This window comes from Populus euphratica, unplaced genomic scaffold, assembly GCF_000495115.2.
Source record: "Populus euphratica unplaced genomic scaffold, PopEup_1.0 scaffold421.1, whole genome shotgun sequence".
In the NCBI taxonomy this organism is placed as follows: Eukaryota; Viridiplantae; Streptophyta; class Magnoliopsida; order Malpighiales; family Salicaceae; genus Populus; species Populus euphratica.
In genome coordinates, this window is record NW_011500307.1 from 133,563 (window position 1) to 140,026 (window position 6,464).

Sequence of the window (6,464 nt, forward strand, 5' to 3'; positions counted from 1 at the left end):
AAATTGAATTCCCACGTACGTGAAAGTGGGAAAACATCCTCCCATGGCCACCAAGGATTGAAAAAGCTCCTCGGCAATTCTCATCTGAGAATGAACAGTAAATTATGAATAACTGCATGAAAATAACAAGACAGCATTAAAGATCAAACACCTTCACTGCCAGAGACGTATGAACACAAACAAAAATTACGTGTTTTTTTAATAGGAAAAAGAAAGCAAAGAAGCCTAGGGAAATGCATGTAAAAATAGAGTATTAGTGATGTTCTCAAGAGGGGGACCAAAAAAAACACAGAGCTTTGGAGAAATACAAATCTCAAGAGGGGGACCAAAAAAAACACAGGGCTTTGGAGAAATACAAAGTTGAGAACAGAGGAGAGCCAAAACCAAGAACAAGTGAAAAACAAGAGGTTGAGGTGTTGTCACTGTTTATTAATTTTTCTTTGCAACATATCGCAGACTCTCTCTCTCTCTCTCTCTCTCTCTCTCTCTCTCTCTATATATATATATATATATATATATATATGCAAGTTGGCTCTGATGGCGAGCTCGCGTCTGAGTCCTCTCAAAGCCTGCAACCCTACCTCTTAACCCTTTCTCCTAGCTAGTCTTATCTTCTTAACCAGAAACCTCTGTTTATTAATTGAACTAAAAAGGGGGGCAAACTTGTGCACCTTTCTACATGGCCTAAACCCTAAAAATGTGAGCAGAGTATGTTAAATAGCCTTCCACAAGTAATTCTGAGGGTAATCGTTTTTCTAAAACTTGATAGTGTTTTACAAAAATAACTTAAAAAACATTTTCTTGGACATGATTTTTTTTTTAATTCCTAAGAATTTGCAGCACCCCTCACGTTTTAGATTTTGGCAGATTAGTTTTCGTTTACCTGAAATAATACATGGTATTAGATTATCAAAATATATTTGTTTTCATATTTTAAAAATATTTAAAAAAATTAATTTTTTTTATTTTTTTAAATTAATATTTTTTTAATATTTTTACATAACAATATAAAAATAATTAAAAGCAATCTATATTCAACTTTAAAATTAAAAAAAAAAAAAAACAAATATTAAGAGGTGAGAGGTCAAGGGAATGTGCGCCCTCAGGTCTTCCACCATTAATGCTCTACAGTGAACAGTGTCTACAGTGCACATGATACATTCAGCAGAATTTAGAATTTTATTATAGGCTGGCTTCTACTGTATATTCAGTGTACATCCTTTGTATTTTCTCTGTTTTTTTTAATGGATGTTTAGGCAGCAGCCAAAAGAATTTATACTTTTTGGCTCTTCTGTGAATTTTTTGCTGATGTAGAAAAATATATTAAGAGTTTTATGCATCACAAAATGGGGCTGTCCATTTTACAGCCAAAATAGGATAACTTATTTCCATTACTATTAACTTTTAACTGTCAATTTGAGATTTAGTTAATTTAAAAATAGATAAAATTTAAATCGGATGATTTAGTAAATCAATTTATAATATAGTTAAAACCTTGTTTAATTTTAAAAATTAAAATAATATTATTTTATTTTGTAAAAAATATAATTATTAAAATTATACCGTTTTGAAATGATTTAAATTAACTCATTCAATCTATTTTTCGAACCGAGTTTAATGCTATTTTTTGCTTGATGTGCGCTGGTTTTTGACCCATTATTTTTTACCAAATAAAAGGAATTTAGTGATTGTAATTAAGTAATTTTAGAAACATCGAAATTGCATAGTAATTAACACCAACTTGGGCATGACTGTTTATTAATTGAACTAAAAAGGGGGGTAAACTTGTGCGCCTTTCTACATGGCCTAAACCCTAAATAATTCTAAACTATAACTTAGTCCTTAATTATTGTCTTCAGAGATTATTAACCCCGTCCGGCATAGTTCAAAAACCATCGTTTTCTATTTCTATATTTTAAAAATATTTTAAAAATATTTATATATTTTTTATTTTTTATTTAAAATTAATATTTTTCTATTTTTTTAGATTATTTTGATATATTAATATTTAAAAAATTATTTTAATATTTAAAAAAAAAACAAATATTAAGGGATGAGAGGTCAAGGGAATGTGCGCCCTCAGGTCTTCCACCATTAATGCTCTACAGTGAACAGTGTCTACAGTGCACATGATACATTCAGCAGAATTTAGAATTTTATTATAGGCTGGCTTCTACTGTATATTCAGTGTACATCCTTTGTATTTTCTCTGTTTTTTTTAATGGATGTTTAGGCAGCAGCCAAAAGAATTTATACTTTTTGGCTCTTCTGTGAATTTTTTGCTGATGTAGAAAAATATATTAAGAGTTTTATGCATCACAAAATGGGGCTGTCCATTTTACAGCCAAAATAGGATAACTTATTTCCATTACTATTAACTTTTAACTGTCAATTTGAGATTTAGTTAATTTAAAAATAGATAAAATTTAAATCGGATGATTTAGTAAATCAATTTATAATATAGTTAAAACCTTGTTTAATTTTAAAAAAATTAAAGTAATAGCATTTTATTTTTTAAAAAATAATTATTAAATTATATTGTTTTGAAATGATCTAGATTAACTTAATTTATTACTCGAACTGAGTTTAATGCTGTTTTTTTTTCTGATGTATCTGATTTTTGACCCATTATTTTTTACCATATAAAAGGAATTTAAGGATTGTAATTAAGTAATTTTCGAAACATTGAAATTGCACAGTAATTAACACGAACTTGGGCATAAAAAAAAAATCAAATGATAGCAGATACCATAAATAGCCGATTTATAATAAAAGAAGATCACCATGTTCAATGACTAGCTTCTCCAACCACACTGTTTACCGTAGGCTGCTCATCAATGTCTGGCATTTATTACATCAGTTGGGAATTTTATTAGCAATAATGCAGAATGAAGAACCTAAGATTTAATTTGAAAACTTTGTTGTACAAATAAGGTAGCGGCTAATAATGAAATAGTGCAAGTTCCTTAAATATCCAATTTATAGCAAAGAAGATTGCATTAATTCAAAAAGGACGTGATTGAGATATTTTTATTTATGTAACTCAATTACATAAAATAAATTATTTTTTTATCGAAAAATATGCAAGTGCTGGACTCCTAGCCACCCTACACTCTGTTAACTAACACAGTTTGATAAAAATAATTGAAAGAATGGTATAAATTAAAAAAATATTAGAATGTATAATGTCCTTTTAAATTAATTAACCTTAACAAAAATCAATTCAAAGTTTTAGAAGATCTAATGTCCAAAAGATAAAGTTGAAAATTAATTTAAGGGCAGAAAAGGGAGTAAAGTAATGTGGAAGGAGAAAAAAATAAATAAAAAAGAATAAAATAAAATAAAATTATGTTAGAATAAGAAGACCCTTGTACCTTTTGATAAAAAGAGAAACAAAACCCTGTTTGTGTCGTCTGCTTAGGTGCCTTTGGGGAGTAGAAAGATCAAATAAGTTGTTCAAGTGTCTCAGTTTCTCTTTATTTGGCCCCCAAAGTGGTCAGCTAGCTAGCTGCTATTATTACCATTACAACTCGCCCGAAGTCCAAACTCGACTCGGGATGCATTATGCTCAACATCCAGGCAAATAATCGATCAAGTTGATAAAAAAAATTAAGTTTTTTTTTACTAACCTACCTTAATTCTATTTTTTATTTCATATTTTTTAAAGTGTTTTTAAATTTTTATTTTTGCCTAAAAAATATACTTTTTAATTTTGTTACATATAATGGTAATTATAATCCAAAGAGAAAACATCACTTTTTATTTATTAAAAAATATTTTTATTGATGAAATTTTGTATAATATTTTACAAATAGTAATTCATTCATCCAACTATCTCACCACTTCTTCTTTCTCTAATATCATTAAAAAATATTTTTGATATAAAATATTTTACTAGAAAATATTTTACATGTAAAATATGTATACAAAAATATTTTATGCAAAACAAACAGATTTTAAATATAAAATTATTTGCTTTTATGCTAGTATAAATTGAACATAAGATTTTAACCTAATGGAAGCAATTCAAGAAAATAGTAATCTACTTAAAAAACGCACTATATTAATTTAAAATATTTAATTTTAAACATCTTCTGATTTTTTTACAAGATTTCTGTGTTGGTGAATTATTGCAAAGAGCCTTTACCAATTGGTATACCAACTTGCATAAATAACAAATAGTGATAAAAGATTACTCTGCAAAATACTTTTTGTTTAAAAATAAATTAAAATGATATATTTTTTATTTTTAAAATTTATTTTTAATATTAAAAAATTAAAATAAAAACTTTACAAAACAACAGTTTAATCCCACACAGCGAAACACCCATTAAGGAAATGGGAAGGAAAAGCAAATGAAAGATTAAAAATTATTATCACACGTGAAGAAGAGAAGAAGCAAAGCATGTTAAAATGTTGCAGTAGTGATGAATTTTTAAAATATTTTTATTTGAAAAGGTATAAAAATAATAATTTTATTTATTTTTAAAAAATTATTTTTAATATAAATATATTATAACAACCTTAGAATATTAATTTAAAATAAGAAATTTCAAATAAAAAAAGTTGGAAAATGAGTACGAAACAAGGATGGAAATCAAACATATAAAGATAATAATATGTTATTCGTAAAGATCACTTTTGCAATCATATTGCGATGATTTCATGGCCCTTTTGTCTTGCCGAGGCAACAACACTGTGAGCTTGCCAGTCCGTAGAGACCTCCTCCTGTCACCACACATTTGATGTCTTCTCTTCCACTGGGCAGAGAGTGGTTTCATTTCACTGCGGCATCTTTTCCAACAACCGCGTCAAATGGGTAAAAGTAAATGCTTTCATCTCAGATCTCTTCCACTCTGTTCATCGCCAGGCGGAACAACCTAAACCCAAAATACGCTTTAAAATTGTTATACCATCCCTTATCTTTTATCTCAGATCCTTCTTACTGATTGCTAGATTCTCAGTCTTTTACCACTTGAGATTTAAACCTAAAACTTTCTAGTGAAAAACTCAAATTTTAAGCATTGAAATATGCCATATGATCAAGGTAGGTCTAGTCCATTGGTGAAGCCCTTCATGTCCATTGATGAAACCCTCCATTCTTGAACTAAGCTCATTAAGCTATGGAGTAAGCATTTACAAGTCAGAATCAGCAACGTCCATTTCATTGAAATGAAAAGATAAGAGGGCTCTGCATGTCCCTCCAGGCTTATTCAATCCACTGGCATGACGACAACGACAACAGATGTTTTTCATTAAAAACACTATCTATTGGTAGGAAAATCTGCAGCCAAGATTTTAGTTATGCAGATGGAAGGCTTCTTTCTTGACATTGCGCCGTTATTGTTGAACTTTCTTGTGCTTTTCCGACGGTAGATTTCACTTGCTTCTCGTAGCAAGTAATAATTGACCATAGATGATGATGATCTTTACTGTACCAACAAACTTACCTCTATGATAAAAACAGTATCGATGGAAAAAAAACAAGAATGAAAAAGGATACCCTTCTAATGAATCCAAATCTTCAGTGGCTAATTGGAGTTTGCATAGTCATTTCATGATGGTAGAAAAAAGGGGTAACAATCTTGAGCCACGTTTCCAACTTTCTTATAGTAAAATAGTGAAGCAAGGGGCATAAGCTTGAAATCTTGGAGTTTCTCAAGTGTATGGAGACCACGAGTTTTAAAGGCACCAAAACTTTCAAAACTTTTCGTTCTTTCTTTATGGTTAAAATACGTGCAAAAACTCCATTCCGAGCACATGATTTTGACCCTAATATAAAACTGGTCCTACTTGTTGGTAAATAGATCAATTTAAATTGAGTATTTTAATTAAAATAATCCTTTTTTATTTTTATAATAAAACATTGATTTGATATAAAAATTAGTTATATCAATTACATCAATAAAAACTTGTATAAATAAACCAAGTTTTATAAAATTTATTGAATAAGTAACCTGTTAGACCGAGTTCGTTAATTTAATAATTATATATAAATATATGAAAAAGAATGAACCATATAAAATAGTTTTATATTACATCTAAACCTTTCAAATAATTTTTTTATTTATTATAAAAATATATAAAAATATTCAGATGACCATGTGTAATAATTTTTTTATTTATTATAAAAATATTCAGATGACCATGTGTATATCTTAACTAATTATATAAATTTTAAAATTAATAATTTTATAAATTTTTAATAATCTTAAATTTTTTAAAATTTAAAATAATAATATTTAAAAAATAAATTGAAAATTTAATAAATCAAGTTACATCACTCAAAATTAGTTTTATTTGATTTGAAGAGTGTGAAAGGAAAGTAGAATAACAACGTGGTTCAAATTTTCCACAGGCAACAATTCAAGCGCGGACTTACAACCGTGTGAGATGGTTCACACCTGTAACCTAACCAAGACACTTATTTGACCCAAATACGGCTTGCACGCACCCACGATAGG